General features: G+C 36.4%; 1 protein-coding gene across 4 annotated transcripts in view; it reads right to left on the bottom strand.

Annotated features, from left to right (window-relative positions):
* Positions 1–19,180, bottom strand: part of NAALADL2 (N-acetylated alpha-linked acidic dipeptidase-like 2) — a 1,240,647-nt gene that overhangs the window by 532,540 nt on the left and 688,927 nt on the right. The window lies entirely within an intron of this gene.

Below are 19,180 nucleotides of genomic sequence, written 5' to 3'. Positions count from 1 at the left end.
GTTTTAATTTTTTTAATCTATATGTGATATCAAAAGTACCTGTGAACTTTTCCTAAGGCTGCAGGAACCAAGAGAGTGAGGTATATTTTTATAGGAATATTGAGACCCATTTATGTCAAGGCACCTCTTGGGCAGTAAGGCCACCTAACTAGTCCAAAAGACAAAGACATTTCTAGGATCTGAGTCTTCTTCCAATTCCATAGGGTGGTGAATGAACCTTAAGGCTTTCTTTGCAACCTATGTCCTCCTCTCCAACTTGGTGATTCCAGAGGGAATTGGAAGGGCGTGAGAATAATGAATACAGACCCATGACACCATCTGACCATCATGCCTCCCTATATTTTAGAAAACCAGATTTCTTCAAGTGCAGAAGAAAATATAATAAAAAAAATTATAAATATTATTATGGCTAATTAGATATAAGATTTCTTCAAAATTAATTGTTCTATAGGAAACAATTTCAGTGAGAAAGAAGAAGCCATAGTCAATGGAAGAAATAAAACCAAATATTTGCATTTTCAAAATAAGAAAATCAATAAATGTAGAAAACTGTGGTCTAATGAAACCATTATTCACAGTTAGAAAAGGTAGAGACAGATATTTAAATATGTGATGTGTAATCATTTAGAGAAGTATATAGGGATCAAAGAAGTCAAAACTGATTCAATAAATACAAAGCATAATAAATCTCCATCTTTCCTCTTTCTCCTTTCTTCTTCAATAAAAAATAACAAAAAAGTAAATAATAATAATCAATAAGGAGGAGAGGGAGAGAGAAAAGCAGGGGAGGGGGAGAGGGGCATAGAAGAAGAAAAAGAAGATTTGTCTGGTAGATAGCTAGAAATTTTTAAAAATATACTGATTGAAATACAGTGAATAAAACAGTTACATATCAATTAGAGCTCATAGAACAAAAGTATATTCAAAGTTTGTTGAATGAAGATTCTCAAAGTTTACGATGAATAAAAGAATTATTAAAAGTAATGTAAGACCTTCTAGAGAACAAGATGGTGGAGGAGTAGTGGGTGTGGAGTACATCTCTTCCCATGGATACATGAGGAATACACCTTCAGGCGCAGAAGTGCATGCAGAGCACCAGCTGAGACCAGACAGCAGTACCTGACCAGCAGAAAGGAATATATGCTGCTGCTGCTGCTGCTGAGTCGCTTGTGCGACCCCATAGACGGCAGCCCACCAGGCTCCCCCATCCCTGGGATTCTCCAGGCAAGAACACTGGAGTGCGTTGCCATTTCCTTCTCCAATGCATGAAAGTGAAGGACAAAGGAACTAGGGGGGAAAACAGGAGTGTTAGTAGGACTGGGCCTGCCCTCGGTGGGTGGGGAAACTGAAGCAGAGGTCTGATCCCCACAGTGGGGCAACTGTTTGAGTCAGAGGAGAAACATTTAAGGCTGAGAGTGAAACAGCTGATCTGTGGCAGCCTAAATGGAATGAGAATCAGACAGTCCTTGTCCCAGCCATCTATATCCCAGACAGAGAAGCAGGTCCCCTAGAAGATGCTCAGCTAGGAGCTGGAGTTTAGGGATTGTGGAGCAATTCCAGGGAGAGGGCTGCTGTTGACTGCAGAGAGAAGGATCGAGGGAGGAGGATTGAGAGGGAGGAGATTATGGTGGGAACTGCCTATGAAGGAAAGCCAGGCAGCCATGGGAACAAGGTGATATTGCTGAATCATGCATAGTGGGTGGAGCCATCACCATAGCCTCTCTCTCACAACACACCAGCATCTGAACAACAGAGAGACTGGCCCATCAAACGCCTGATGCACTGAACTACAGAGTAGGACTCCACACAGGGTGCCCCTGTAAGTGCCTGATGTACCAATTTACAGAGTAGGACCCCATCCAGGGGGGCCCTTCTATGTGCCTGATGCACCAAACAACAGAAAAGGACCCCAGGCAAGGGAGCCCTCTAATTGAACAGGAGGAGCTATAGAGAAAGATGCCAAAGAGGCCTTCTCATCTCCAGATACAAGAAGCTCAAAAAAAAAAAAAAAAAAACCTCTGATAGGGCCATAACTCCTGAGGCAGAGGCAGTCCATGTCCCAACACATTTGGCACCATCAGGGTCCCTGCAAGCCAAGCAGCTGCACCACCCTCACACTCAACTCTCACTGGGGAAAAGCTTCCACAGGCAAAAAAAAATTCTCCTGTCTATGTACACAGGGTTGCTTTGGTTGTGTCCAACTTTCTGTGACCCTGTAGACTATGGCCTGCCAGGTTTCTCTGTTGGAGTGTTCTCCAGGCAAAAATACTGGACTATATTGGCATACTGGTTGCCATACTCTTCCGGAGCACTATATTTCCTGCTGCCCTAGCTGCCAACTCACCTGAGTACCTGGTGCTGCCAGAACCCCTCGACTCAAGCGCTGCACCACCTCCACACTTGGCCCTCACAGGGGCAAACCCAAGTCCTCCAGGGCAGTATTAGGAGCAAACCCCAGTGGATGATCCACATGCAGAGGCAGAAATAAAACCGCAATTGAAATCCAGAGCCAGTGTGGCTAAGGAAGAAGACCAAAACCTTTGCCACCAGCTATACAAGCTGCAGATTAAGTCCACACAATCAACTAGGCAGATGCTGTGTCTATGGAATATGTAAAAGGACACTGAGAGCTCCCAGTACTGTGGCCACCTCATGCGAAGAGTTGACTCATTGGAAAAGACTCTGATGCTGGGAGGGATTGGGGGCAGGAGGAGAAGGGGATGACAGAGGATGAGATGGCTGGATGGCATCACCAACTCGATGGATGTGAGTCTGAGTGAACCCCAGGAGTTGGTGATGGACAGGGAAGCCTGGTGTGCTGGGATTCATGGGGTCACAAAGAATTGGACACGACTGAGCGGCTGAACTGGAACTGGAAATGGAGAGCTCCCAAAAAAGAAAATGCACTAGTTCTGATAGCTGTGGACAATGGAGGCAAGAACACACAAGAGTAGGAGCAGATTAGAATCTGAGCTGCCCCCACAGCAGGACCAGAGATCAGTAAAGTGTTGGAGGGTATCCTAGGGAGGTGAGGTGGACTGTAACTCTCAGGAAGGGAAAGATCTCTGACAGCAGTGACTCCAGAAAAACATTTATTCTTCTTATGTTTTGACTTGTTCTGTAGATTCTTTTGGTTTCTTTTTTGTTTTTTCCCTCTCTGTTGCAACTGTCAATTTTATTGGCACTATGAAATCTAATTAAGATTTTGAGCCTTTTTTTTTTTTGGTCAGTCACATTTTTTTTTTTATTGTTTTTATAAACCTCTGCCTCTATGTTGGGCTTTTGCAGTTATGTGGAGTTTTCCTATTTTTTTTCTCTCTATTTTTTTAATTTTAATTTTTTCAACCTATTATTATTTTTCTATATTTATTTCTTTGTTTGTTTTTCCTACTGTTCTTTTCCCCTTGCAGTTAATCTTTAATGTATATAAATCTTCATTATCTACCTCTATTTAACTTTGCATATCTATTCTTTAATTTTTTTCTTTCTTTCTTTTCATCTCAACAAATTTAGTTTTATTTTCATTGCTTTATTCCCCAATTGACACCTTGCTTTAGTTTTGTTTTCCAGTTTGTGCTGTAGTTAGTTTTGTTCTTAACTGGTAAACACAATTTTTTATTTCCTTTGTTCGCTGGGTCAGTCTACTGTACTTTATTTTGTTGAACTACTTTGACTTTGCTTATGGGTGTATATGTATATGTGCATATTCCATTATTTTAATTATTATTTGTCTGATTTTGTAAGTGTAATTTGTCTAGGATTCATCTTTGGTTTCTTGTTTTTGGGTATTTGCTTTAATCTCACTTAATGCCATAAAAAACCACTTGTGGAAAACTTGTTCCTGACCAGAGATCAAGCCTTGAGCCTTTGGAGTGGGAGCACTGACTCTAAGAGTATTTGATACCCTCCTGCTGCTGCTGCTACTGCTGCTAAGTCTCGTCAGTCGTGTCTGACTCTGTGTGACCCCATAGACGGCAGCCCACCCGGCTCCGCCATCCCTGGGATTCTCCAGGCAAGAACACTGGAGTGGGTTGCCATTTCCCTCTCCAATGCATGAAAGTGAAAAGGGAAAGTGAAGTCGCTCAGTTGTGTCCGACTCTTCGCGACCCCATGGACTGCAGCCCACCAGGCTCCTCCATCCATGGGATTTTCCAGGCAAGAGTACTGGAGTGGGGTGCCATTGCCTTCTCTGATTTGATACCCTAGGGAGTATCAAATAGTGAGAACTCACACAAAGGAAACCACTTGAATACAAGACCTGTCATCACCCAACAACTAGTAGCACCCAGTTCAGGACACCTCATCTAAACAACAAACAAAACAAAAATACAAACCCAATCATCAGCAAACAGCATTACCACATCACTCAGCCATGCCTACTGGAGGAAAAATAAACAAACAAACAAAGAACTCAGCCTAAGTCTCATCCTATACAAAGCTTACACAAACCACTGGACCAACCTTAGGAGGGCAAAAACCAAAAGGAAGAAAGAATTCAACCTTGGAGCCTGGGAAAAGGAGATCTCAAACACAATAAGATACAAAAAAATAATGAAAAGCAGAGAAATACTTCACAAATGAAGGAACAAACTAGAAACACAGAAGTCCAAATAAAAGAAGAGGAAATAGGCAAACTACCTGAAAAAGAATTCAGAATAATGAGTAAAGATGATCGAAAACCTTGAAAACAAAATGGACAAAATACAAGAATCAATTAACAAAGACCTAGAAGAATTAAAGAGTAAAAATACGGAGACAAACAATACAATTACTGAAATTAAAAATACTCTAGAAGGAATCAATAGCAGAATATCTGAAGCAGAAGAATGAATCAGTGAGGTGGAAGATAAAATGGTGGAAATAACTTCTGAAGAGCAGAATAAAGTAAAAGGAGTGAAAAGAACTGAGGATAGTCTCAGAGACCTCTTGGACAATATCAAACACACCAACATTTGAATTATAGGAGTCACAGAAGAAAAAGAGAAAAAGAAAAGATATAAGAAAGTTTTGAAGAGATTATAGTTGAAAATTTGCCCAATATGGAAAAGGAAATAGTCAACCAAGTTCAAGAGGCACAGTGTCCCATATAGGATAAACCGAAGGAGAAACACTCCAAACACATACTAATCAAACTAACAAAGACTACACAACAAAAGAATATTAAAAGCAGCAAGGGAAAAGCAACAAGTAAACGTTCAAGGGAAACCCCAAACACTTAACAGCTGATCTTTCAGCAGAAACTCTGTGGGCTAGAAGGGAATGGCAGGATATATTTAAAGTACCAAAAGGGAAAAATCTACAACCAAGATTACTGTACCCAGCAAGGACCTCATCCAAAATTGATGGAGAAATCAAAAGCTTTTCAGACAAGCAAAAGTTAAGAGAATTCAGTACCACCAAACCAGCTGTACAACAAATGTTAAAGGGAGTTATAAAGTCAAGAAATACAAGGGAAGAAAAAAGATCTAAAAAATCAACCCCAAACAGTTAAGCAAATGGCAATAGAAACATACATATCAATAATTCATTTAAATGTAAATGGATTAAATGCTCCAACCAAAAGACACAGACTGGCTGAATGGATTCAAAAAGAAGACTGATAAACATGCTATCTACAAGAAACACACTTCAGACCTAAAAACACATAGTCTGAAAGTGAGGGGATGGAAAAATATATTCCACACAAATGGGAAGTAAAAGAAGGCTGGAGTGGCAATTCTCATAACAGAAAAAATAGACCTTAAAATAAAGAATAGTACAAGAGATAAGGAGGTACACTACATAATAATCAAGGGATCAATCCAAGAGGAAGACATAACAATTGTAAATACCTATGCAGCCAACATAGGAGCACCTCAATACATAAGACAAACACTAACAGACATAAAAGAAGCAGCACAATAATAGTAGAGACTTTAACACCCCACTCACATCAATGGACAGATCATCAAAACATACAATTAATTAATAAGGAAATGTAAGTCTTAAATGATACATTAGATGAGATGGATCTCATTGATATCTTTAGGACATTCCATCTGAATGCAAAAGAATATACCTTCCTCTCAAGTGCACATGGAACATTCTACAGGATAGATCACATCTTGGGTCACAAAACAAACCTCAATAAATTTAAGAAAATTGAAACTGTATCAAACATCTTTGTTGACCACAATGCTAAGACTATATATCAATTACAAGGAAAAAAACTGTAAGAAACACAAACACATGGAAATTAAACAACACATTTCTAAACAACCAATGGGTTACTGAAGAAATCAAAAGGGAAATAAAAAAAATTCTAGAAACAAATGACAATGAAAACATGACAATTCAAAACCTATGGGATGCAGCAAAAGCAGTTCTAAGAGATAAGTTTATAGTAATACAATCCTAACTCAAGAAACAAGAGAAACATCAAATAGACAAGCTAATTTCACATCTAAAACAACTGGAAAAAGAAGAACCAAAAAACCCCAAAATTAGCAGAAGGAAATAAATAATAAAGATCAGAGCAGAAACAAGTGAAAAAAAAATGAAAGAAACAATAGTAAAGATTAATAAAACTAAAATGTTTCTTTGAGAAGATAAACAAAATTGACAAACCTTTAGCCATACTCATCAAGAAAAAAAAGAGAAAAGAATAAAATCAACAAAATTAGAAATGAAAAAGGAGAGGTTACAATAGACAATGCAGAACTATAAAGTATTATAACAGACTATTATGAACAACTATATGGCAATAAAATGGATAATCTGTAAGAAATAGATTGTTAGAAAAATTCAATCTTCCAAGATTAAACCAGGAAGAAATAGAAATTATGGAAAACCCAATTACAGGAACTGAAATTGAAGCTGTGATCAAGAATCTTCCAAAAAACAAAAGCCCAGGACCAGATGGCTTCACAGGAGAATTGTATCAAACATTTAGAGAACAGTTAATGCCTATCCTTCTAAAACTCTTTCCAAAAAATTGCAGAGGAAGGAACACTTCCAAATTCATTTTATGAAGCCACCATCACCCTGATACCAAAACCAGACAAAGACAAAACAAAACAAAAAAACAACAGGCCAGTATCATTGCTCAACACAGATGCATAAATCTGCAACAAAATTTTAGCAAACAGAATTCAGCAACACATCAAAAAGTTCATACATAATGATCAAATTGGGTTTACTCCAGCAATGGAAAGATTATTCAATACACACAAATCAATCAATGTGATATACCATATTAACAAATTGAAAGATAAAAACCATATAATAATCTCAATAGAAGCAGAAAAAGCCTTTGACAAAATTCAGCACCATTTATTATTAAAACTCTTCAAAAAATGGACATAGAAGGAACCTACCTCAACATAGTAAAGGCCATATATGATAAGCCTACAGCAAACATTATTCTCAATGGTGAAAAACTGAAAGCATTTCCCCCTAAGATCAGGAAAAACACAAGGATGTCCACTCTTACCACTATTATTCAACATAGTTTTGGAAGTCCTAGCTACAGCAATTAGAGAAGCACCTAGTTTTTGGCAATGAATCACAGAAGTTAAAGAACTTGACAAAATCATTCTTAATATAAAAAAGAAGCATTTGGCCTAATCACAGAAAATATTACAGAAAATAAATATTTCCTTCACAAATTCATCATTTGATATTTGCCACATGGCAAAACAAAATAACGTCAACAAACTGATAACTTGCTAGATGCAAAACATTTTGAGAGGCATTTTATAGAGTCAATTCTTCTTGTGCCTCACAGTTCTGTATAAAATGAAGCACAGACTGCCTTTGTTTTAGGCTATCATTTCAAGGATGTTTATATAGTAAACAGACAGGGAAAACAGAAAAATATCTTTCTCTCAAGCTTTAATGTTCCTCTTGGGTGACACAACCCATTGTGTGTGCTGATGTTACCTGTCCCTCTTCAAATCACCTTGAACAAATTGGGAACTGGGCAAGAAGCAAAGGAAAATGCTGATATTCTGGCTACTGAAACTGTGGTAAGTAATAGTCCTTTGTCTCTGACTGAGGAGGCCTGTGTCTTCTGCCAGCATCCATGAAACTGTCAGGCTCATTTGTTAGCTGGAAAGGAAGGCAGAATCCCAGATCCTTCACAGTTCTTAGAAATGTATAAAACAGAACTGCTATCTTTAAAAGGAGGGTCAATCTACTTAGGGAGACTACTTATGGAATAAATCAGAGCATGGGTATGTGCTAAGTCACTTCTGTTTTGTGCGACTCTGTGCAACCCTATGGAATGTAGTCTGCTAGGATTTTCTGCCCATGGGATTCTCCAGGGAGGAATACTGTAGTGGGTTGCTTCTGGAGGAAGCAATACTGGAGGACAGCTTCCTGACCCGGGGATCTAACCCACATCTCATGTCTTCTGCATTGGCAAGTGGGTTCTTTACCACTAGTGCCACCTGGGAAACCCAAATCAGAGCATACATATAAAAAAATAAAACATTTAATAGTGCATAAAATTGGATCCAAAATTGGTATGTAAAATTTGATCCAACATTGCTGGTGGCAATGTAGAATTGTGCATTCATTTTTAAAAGCAGTTTGAATGTTCTTCAAGAAATTCAAACATAGAATCATTTCAATATCATCTACCAATTCCACTCCTTGACATCCAAGAGAATTCAAAACATGTATCCACACACAAAAGGAATTGTATATAAATGTTAGTATTAGCATTATTCATAATAACCATAAAGCAGAAAAAAAGTCTATCAGATAATGAATGGATAACCAAATATGGGATGTTCATATAATAGAAAATTATTTGGCAATAAAAAGGAATAAAATACCTATACATGCTACCATACGTATCAGGCTTCCCTGGTGGCTCAGATGGTAAAGTGTCTGCCTGCAATGTGGGAGACCTGGGTTCAATCCCTGGTTTGGGGAGATCCTCTGGAGAAGGAAATGGCAACCCACTCCAGTACTCTTGCCTGGAAAATCCCATGGACAGAATGCCTGGTAGGTTACAGTCCATGGGGTCGCAAAGAGTCGGACACGACTGAACAACTTCATTTTCACTTTCTTTCACAATGTTTATCATGTATGATATTAGATTATACTGAGAGAAACCAGTCATAATAGACAATGTATTTTATTATTCCTTTTACATATATATTATATGGTTTTGTACTATTCCACTTATATGAAATGTCCAGAATAAAGAAATTCATAGAATTAGAAAGTAGGCTAGCAGTTGCAAGGTAGTCTTCCCTGGCCCCTCTCCTAAAAACTGGGTTAGTTTCTTCCCAAGTGACTCATAGCCTCTGTATTTATTTATATTGTGTATCTTCTACACAGTGCTACAAATGCCTTTAATACTCTAAGCAAATTGAGTATTGAGGCTGTTTCATGTTATGTTGCTGAATCTTCAGTATTTAGAACCATTCATTCATTCAGTATATAGTTTTGAGTAGCCATTACATAGCAAGCAATAAGCACAGCATAAACAAATCAAGACTTCTGCCTTGTGGAATTTAGATTCTAATAGTACATACAGTAAATTCTAAATAAGTTATTTGTTTAATAAATGAATTAATGTGAAAAATATTTTTAACTTCGAATTAACTGACAATCCATAAAAGAATGACTATATTTAAAATAAAATGCTAAATGGAAATGAACAATTTGTCTTTGTGAGTTTGTACTTATCAGAGTCTAACAGATTGACTAATAATTTTGACCAACACATGGATGTCAACCTTCCTAATAAATTTATTCCATCACACAGTATTAAAAGCATCATTTTAGATTTAATTAATCCTATTCACAAATATGATAAGAAGCATTCAAGTCATTAAAATGAAAATGATAACCCAGAGGCAAAAAAATCTGCTTGGATTATCTGCATAATTAAACTTATATTACCTCTAAAATAACAAAACATGTTAAGGGTGCATTCATTACTTACTTATAAAGTAATCTAGTTAGGGACTCATAAATATCCTATTAAAATTAATGATAGCACTAACTGATTTAATACAATATGTAAAATCACAATTGTTTCACCATTTATCATGGCATAATGATGTTTCATCTACAGTGATGAAGCCAATGTACATATGCAATCCATTAGGTGTATTGCATATTAATACTTATTGCATAAGTATTAACTTCAAGATACTCCTGATTAGCCATATCTTATGTAGTAAAATAAGATTAGCATATTGGAATTAATTAGTTTAATTTTTCTATAACCTACTATAATTGGGAACTGGATTAAATGAACTTTATGGCTCTTTTAAATCTACAATCAATGATTCTATAAATTCAGTTGGACTGCTTTGACCTGTATGTTCTCACATTTTAGAAGCACATATTTTTTTAGGATAGCATGTTTAGCACTTTCTTTCAGAGATCATTATTGTCATACAAAAATATTAAAAACTGGCTTATGGTGGGGAGAAAGGGAGGTCAAAGAAGTTTGGTTAATATTAGACTTTAAAAGTTAAATTGGTTGATTTACTGAATGATCCTCAGATCTTTATCATCCTGACAGATTCTCAAGTAGGGAGAAAGACAATATCTAGTTCCTTTCAGCTATAAGATTCTTTTTTTCTTTTAAATATAACAAAGACTTTCCACAGAACTCACTCTGGTGCACTATTTATTCATTTGAAAAATTTCATAGTAGAAAGTATAGAACATAAATCTTCTACAATATTTATTCTCTTTAGACTATAATACATTTAAACTTCAACAGATATGGTTTTATTTATGATTTATACTGGAAGTTGGCAAACTTCTGTAAAAGTAAGAGAGTAAGTAATTTTGTTGGACATATGGTCTCTGATATGACTACTCAACTGAGTTGTATCACAGACATTGATACAACTGTATGGCTCTATCAAAGCAGCCACAGACATTAAGTAAATGGATGGGCATGGTTATGTTAGAATAAAACTTATTTTCAAAACAAGAAATGAGCCACAGTTTGCCAATCTCTGTTTCAGATAGTGGAAATTGACTCCAAAATAAAATTTAAATATGTTGTGACCAACTACATTAAGCTACATGTTGATGGCTAAGAATAAATTATTTATGGTTCTATTTAATTTAGATTTAAGACCTTAAAATATCCTTTTGAAGAAATCAATCTTAATTTTACATGTTTTGCTCTAAAGGTGATACTTTCTTGTAAACAGGGTTCATTGCATTGTTGGGATATTGGTCTTTTCTGAATTTAGTAAAGAACGGGACAGATGGCAACATTTTGTATTAAATGTTAATATATTCCAAATTTTATGTACAATAGGTTTAAGAGTTCCCATCATGTTCCCAAAACATTATATTAAAAAAAAAAAGATTCTTGTCTACAAATGTTTATTTCACAAGCAAGAGGATTTTTGCCTTAGACCACCTGGCATGTGTAAACTCTTCAATTTTTAAAGATGTATGAAATAATGTCATATTGTTTCCTGAACCATTTGAACAGATTTCTTCACGTTTGACTTCATTTATTTATCTATTTCTAGGTAGGACTATTTTATTGAACCATTTTCAGCTCTTATCCAAACAGCATGCTTTTATCCTGAATGGTGGAAAAATATAACAGTACTTCAGTTCTCTAAGGTGCTCCCCTCCTGTGGTACTGAGATCCTAAATTAAGAGCTGAAAGCATTTAAGATTCTGTATCAAAGATAGGACAGGACACAGCAGTTAGTCCAAGAGAAGGGCAAGTGAGCAGTATGGCAGTAAGTGGGTTAACAGAAAAACTAGGGCACTGAGAATCATCCTTCAAAATAGAGCAATCTGATCACACTGACAGGTACCATTGAGATTCTTACAATTGGACTGTTGCTGGCAGTATCCAATGCCCTTCTCACTGTCCCAAATGTGTGGTCATCTGTTGCTCCACAAAGGAGACAGATGCTAGACACTTACACTCTGCTATTCTTTGAACTGTATTTGCACTAAATTTTATAAAACAATTATTTTCTATGACAAAAAGTGAAGTTATTAATTTTTAACCATTTAAACCACACCATTTATTAATATATTTTTGCATGCTCTTATCCAAGACAACTGAAACAGGATTTATGCTACTTATGCTCTAAAATATTATCCTTATAGATATTGGGTAAATGAGTATACTGAGAAATTAAAATGCATTTTCTGTTGGAGTACCTGAAACATATTGAATAAAATTATTATTAAAATTGTTGGATCTATTTTAGAAGAAGGTTGCTATGACACAATAATAATAAATATAATCTTTTTGAAATTTAATTATAAAGTTTCATATATTTGAGAAATTGTTAATTGAACATATTTTTAGAAAAATTGTTAAAATTCTAAATCTATTTATTATTATACTTATGTACAATGGAAGAATAGATCTGGTATTTGTCTGCTTTTTTCTCTGCAACTAAAATGTGGATTTTCAAATGAAAATAAAATAACTGTACCGCATAAAAATCAACTATAAACACATGAATGTTTTAAATCACTACCTGGGAAAAGAACTTCATCTACAAAATTACCTTAAGAATGTGTAAGAAAAAATTTACTAAACCTTATAATTATTGATAGCTTCTAACAATAGATACATAATTATGTTTTATTAAATTGACTTAAAATACAAGATGCTGGCAAGTATGTCTATGCTGAAACAAAATATAGGTAGTTTAGTATAAAATCTATTGGATTTTTTTAAAACATTTTCTGTAACTTTAAAAATGAGGCATTCTGATAAGTACTGGCTTATATGACAAAGGGTAAGTTGTATTAATTCAGTATATTTTATCTGTCTTAAGAAATATTACATAGAAAAAAGATGGAGATTTTAAAAAAATGCTTAAAATTTCATAATTTAATAGTATTTACATTTCATAGGACTGGAAAAGGTTGGTTTTCATTCCAATCCCAAAGAAGGGCAATGCCAAAAATGTTCAAAGTACTGCACAATTGCACTCATTTCACATGCTAGCATAGTAATGCTCAAAATCCTTCAAGATAAGCTTCAACAGTATGTGAACCAAGAACTTTCAGATGTACAATTGGATGTAGAAAAGGCAGAGAAACCAAAGATCAAATTGTCCACATCTGTTGGATCATAGCAAAAGCAAGGGAATTCCAAAAAAAAATCTACTTCTGCTTCATTGATTATACCAAAGACTTTGACTGTGTGGATCACAACAAACTGTAGAAAATTCTTAAAGGGATGGGAATATCAGAGGCAGGAATAGCTTACCTGCCTTCTGAGAAATCTGTATGTATATCAGGAAGCAACAGTTAGAACCAGACATGGAACAATAGACTGGTTCCAATCGGGAAAAGAGTACATCAAGGCTGTATATTGTCACCCACTTATTTAACATCTATGCAGTGTACATCATGTTAAATACTGGGCTGGATGAAGCACAATCTGGAATCAAGATTGCTGAGAGAAATATGAATAACCTCAAATATGCAGATGACACCACCCACATGGCAGAAAGCAAAGTGGAACTAAAGAGTTTCTTGATGAAGATGAAAGAGAGTGAAAGCTGTCTTGAAACTCAACATTCAAAAAACTAAGATCTTGACATCTGGTCTCATCAGTTCAGTCATTCAGTCATGTCCAACTCTTTGCGACCCCATGAACCCCAGCATGCCAGGCCTCACTGTCCATCACCAACTCCCAGAGTTCACTCAGACTCACGTCCATGGAGTCAGTGATGCCATCCAGCCATCTCATCCTCTGTTATCCTCTTCTCCTCCTGCCCCCAATCCCTCCCAGCATCAGGGTCTTTTCAGTGAGTCAGTTCTTCTCATCAGGTGGCCAAAGTATTGGAGTTTCTGCTTCAGCATCAGTCCTTCCAATGAATATTCAGGACTGATTTCTTTTAGGATGGAATGGTTGGATCTCCTTGCAGTCGAAGGGACTCTCAGAGTCTTTTCCAACACCACAGTTCAAAATCATCAATTCTTAGGTGCTCAGCTTTCTTTATAGTCCAACTCTCACATCCATACATGACACTGGAAAAACCATAGCCGTGACTGGACAGACCTTTGTTGGCTGGTCCCATCAGGTCATGGCAAATAGATCGGGAAACAATAGAAACAGTGACAGATTTTATTTTCTTCGGCTCCATAATCACTACAGATGATGACTGTAACCATGAAATTAAAAGATGCTTGCTCCTTGAAAGAAAATCTATGACAAACCTAAATAGCATATTAAAAAGTAGAAACATAACTTTGCCGACAAAGGTCCATCTAGTCAAATCTATGGTTCTTCCAGTAGTTATGTATGGCTCTGAGAGCTGGACAATAAAAAAGGCTAAGCACTGAAGAATTGGTGCTTTGAACTGTGGTGTTGGAGAAGACTCTTGAGAGTCCCTTGGACTGCAAGGAGATCAAACCAGTCAATCCTAAAGGAAATTAATCTTGAATATTCATTAGAAGGACTGATGCTGAAGCTGATGTGAAGGGCCAGCTCATTAGAAAAGACCCTGATGCTGGAAAAAAACAGACAGCAGGAGGAAAAGGCTGTGACAGAAGATGAGAGGACTCAATGGACATCACTGACTTAATGGACATGAGTTTGAGCGATAGTGAAGGACAAGGAAGTCTAGCATGCTGACGTTCATGGGGTCGCAAAGAGTCAGGCACAACTGAACGACTGAGCAACAACATTTCATTAGATACAGTTTCTTGATGCAGAATCCCTATATGCTCAAAATGGAAAACATGGGCAACAAGAAATGCAGTTAAATTGGATGTTTAGTTCAGTTCAGTCACTCAGTCATGTCTGACTCTGTGATCCAATGGACTGTAGCACACCAGGCTTCCCTGTCCATAACCAACTCCCGGAGCCTGCTCAAACTCATGTCCATTGAGTCGGTGGTGACATCCAACCATCTCATCTATAACTGAATAATGTCTTCAGTAGTTTCATAATACATGTAAAGCTTTACATAAAGGTCTCCAGTGTATTTTTAAATATATAATTTCTTACTATCTAGAAAGAAGAGATTGATTTATACAACAGAAAATGAACTCACTTTGACAGAATCTAAATTGTCTTTTAAAAAACTGTAAAAGTATTCAAATGGTATATTAAAAGGATGCTGTAGATACTATATGTAGGGGGTTCAGCAAGAAATTTGATATTTTCTTGTTATGTGATAATTTTGTGGAAACAATAGAAAACTGAGACTTAACTGATAATAAGGAAAATTTCTATCTTATTGAATGCTGGTGTTGAACAATATCAAACCTGGAGAAAGGCCTCTATTGCTGTGGCTCTTAGATTGTGGAGAAAAAGGGAAATAAATGCACATCAGAAACATAGGGACTGCTTTTCAAAATACACATGTCGGGACCCCTTTGTCAAGCAACAACACAACCATAAATTTATATACAGGAAATGTCAGAGCTTTAAATGCTCATTGATAAAAATAATTTAAAATATATAAATTATGAAGAAATATATCAGGTTTATAAGTTTGGCAGATACAACATTGCTACAATTTCTATTCTCCCCAAACTGCTTTATACATTCAACACAACCCCTATTAAAATCCTACTGGGCGATGTTACAGAAATTTATACTGCCAGTTGAAGGGGATTAAGAAGCTATCATTTTAAAAGATAAAAAAGAAATTTGGAGCACTATCATTTCATTTTAAGACCTACTGCAAAGTCAGTATAATCAACATAGTTACACTGCTGTAAGAATAAACAAATAAAAGACTAAAATAGAGTCAGAATAGAGTCCAGTTAATATACTGACCCTTATATAATCAGTTAATTTTCAGTAACAGTGCAAGGTGAGTAAATGAGAAAAGCAAAAGCACCAAATCCTGTTGGCTGACTTTATAGTCATGAGGAAAATAAAAATACAAATTTTTGTATTTTTACTGTTTACAGTAAATATTTACTGTATATTTACTGTTCCAATAAGAACATAAGATGTTCAAAATCATTATCAGTGAAATGCAAATTAAAACTGCAGTAAGTACAAAAATACTAGAATTTTAAAACAAAAACTGATGATATGCGTGTTTTAAAGATGTGGGTTAAGACTAACATTACTGGTGTGAGTGGTAATATGGTACAACTACTATTAAAATCAGATTGGTATTTTATTATAAACAGTTAAACATACATTTACTATATGCTGAGAAATTCCACTCCTCAGCATTTGCTAAGGAGAACAAAACCTGTGTTTTTACAAAAAATACTTGTATAGGAGCATTCACCTCAAGTTGATTCATAATAGCTTCAAAGTGGAAATTATCAACATGCCAATCATTGAGAGGATGGATAAACAAACAGTGATACTTTATAGAATGAAATATATATTGAGCAATAATCAGAAATGAATTAATGATACACATACCAACACAAATTTTAAAAACACACACTGTGCAAAAAAAGCCAGGCATGAAAGAATATGAAGTTATACAAACTTCTGGAGTATACCAAATAAATTTGCAGTGATGGAAATCTGATCAGTAGTTTCCTAGGACAGGTGGTGTTGGGATTGAAAGGAAAAGAGCATGAGAGAACTTTTGGGGTGAGAAAAATATTTTATATCTTGTTAGTAGTGGTGGCTACACAATTGTGTACATTTGCCAAAGCTCAACAGGTTTTACATTTAAAATAGTTGTATTTTATCACATGTAGATAACACCTCAGTAAAATTGATAAAAATACAAATGTGGGAGACAGTAATACTAACTTTGGTTCATTCCCTGTGAAAAATTTCAGAGGGCTTTGGCTGATTGCATATTCAATTTGAACAAGTTACCAAAAATATTTGTAAATGAGAGGTTGCCTGATTAGAAATGTAGTAAATTGGAACAAGAGTCTGAACCCAAGTGTCATTTTGAGGTCCAGCTCTGGGTGCTATACTTTCAAAAGGCGCTTGAAACTTTGGGAAGATGATGACGTTTTTCATGAGGGATCTCAAAAAGAAGGTTCACAGTAGTTGAAATTGCTTCTAGCTTGACAAAGAGAAGAGAGAATTTGGGATCTTGCAGATGTTTTAGAATACTTAAAGGTTAATGTGGTAGATACCTCTTGATGCTAAGATTTTCCCCTCTTCTTTGTTAATAGAATCTCAATTTCATTGTGTATGATAATGTGCCCAGATATAAAAATTCTCTTTTTAACCATTTTAGCTAAAGCCAATGAGATTTAAGCAAAAATCATTGGGCAGAACTTTAAAGAAAGCCCCTTGAAAAATCAGCAGACTTTGTGGATATAAGTATTTTTTTCTTCCTCCTCTGTCCACTCTTAACTCCTTCCAGTAGCCTCAGCCTCCATCAGCAACCATGAGGAAAAGACAATGACTTTGGATCTAATGTTGTTGAAATATCGAATTTACACCAAGCTTTATACCGGGCTTCTCATTTTGTTAAAAAGCAATCCCACGTGCAGATGACACCACCCTTATGGCAGAAAGTGAAGAAGAACTAAAGAGCCTCTTGATGAAAGTGAAAGCTCAACATTCAGAAAACTAAGATCATGGCATCTGGTCCCATCACTTCGTGGGAAATAGATGGGGAAACAGTAGAAACAGTGGCTGACTTCATTTTTATGGGCTCCAAGATTGCTTCAGATGGTGATTGCAGCCATGAAATTAAAAGACACTTACTCCTTGGAAGGAAAGTTATGACCAGCCTAGACAGCGTATTAAAAAGCAGAGACATTACTTTGCAAACAAAGGTCCATCTAGTCAAGGCTATGGTTTTTCCAGTGGTCATGTATGGATGTGAGAGTTGGACTATAAAGAAAGCTGAGCACCTAAGAATTGATGCTTTTGAACTGTGGTATTGGAGAAGACTCTTGAGAGTCCCTTGGACTGCAAAGAGATCCAATGAGTCCATCCTAAAAGAGATCAGCCCTAGGTGTTCTTTGGAAGGAATGATGCTAAAGCTGAAACTCCAGTACTGTGGCCACCTCATGCGAAGAGTTGACTCATTGGAAAAGACTCTGATGCTGGGAGGGATTGGGGGCAGGAGGAGAAGGGGACGACAGCGGATGAGATGGCTGGATGGCATCACCGACTCGATGGACATGGGTTTGGGTGAACTTCAGGAGTTGGTGATGGACAGGGAGGCCTGGCGTGCTGTGGTTCATGGGGTTGCCAAGTATTAGAAATGACTGAGTGACTGAACTGACTGAACTGAATCCCACATTTGGACAAACCGCTGGTGACAATTTTCTGTCAAATGGAGAGAAACATAGAACCCCTAAGAGACACTAGGGAGCTATGAAGAGTGCACAGATAAATTCACTTTGACTTCAGAAGGCATAGTTTGAGCAAGTGAGTGATAGACAGTTAAGTATTTGGTCAATATAAGGAAAAATTCAGATGAGATCAGGCAGGTTCAGGGCAGTATGGCCATAGACAAGAAAAAAAAAAAATCATACTGGAGCTTTATAACAACTGAACAAGTCTGCTAACAATGTATTGACCACTCAATACAGCAGAGGCCATGGGGCAACATGTTAAATGAAGTCTTCCTCTAAAGCTGTGGATGAAAACTATGTGAGCTAATTCCTAAGGGCTATTCCTTTAAATTTTATGATACTATGGCTGAGCTTTTTTTAGACTAATTGCACTTGCCTATTTCATGTTGTGACAAGAATTTGGCCTAAGGAAGTAAAACTCTTTTACCTCAGTGTGGTGATATTTCTTCTAAAAATTATTAGGAAACTAGAAGGAACATTTCTGTGAATATAGTTTTCTAAAGGTCACATAAAACTTCCAGGTATAACAGATTCTGAAAGATGAATGATAGCCACTTTAGTGGTTATCAAATCATTTCCAAAGGACTTGTGTAGCACACAGAATGGTTTCTAAATAATATTATTCATAATGTTAATTGATAGTCCCTTCAGAATTCTAAATTCAACATTTCACAAAGCTTTACAAATGAAGGAGAATTTTTAGGTAGAGCTAAATACAGAAAAAGAAGCAAATTACCACAAAATGACTATACCTATTATCATTTGAAAGTGAAAGTGAAGTCGCTCAGTCGTGTCTGACTCTTTGCGACCCCGTGGACTGTAGCCCACCAGGCTCCTCTGTCCACGGGATTCTCCAGGCAAGAATATTGGAGTGGGTTGCCATTTCCTTCTCCAGGGGATCTTCCCTACCCAGGGATCGAACCCAGGTCTCCTGCACTGCAGGCAGACACTTTAACCTCTGAGC

The sequence above is a fragment of the Bison bison genome, unplaced genomic scaffold, assembly GCF_000754665.1.
Source record: "Bison bison bison isolate TAMUID 2011002044 unplaced genomic scaffold, Bison_UMD1.0 scf7180017864164, whole genome shotgun sequence".
Taxonomy (NCBI): Eukaryota; Metazoa; Chordata; class Mammalia; order Artiodactyla; family Bovidae; genus Bison; species Bison bison.
The sequence above is the reverse complement of the archived record's forward strand: the minus strand, read 5'-3'. Positions and strand labels throughout refer to the sequence as shown.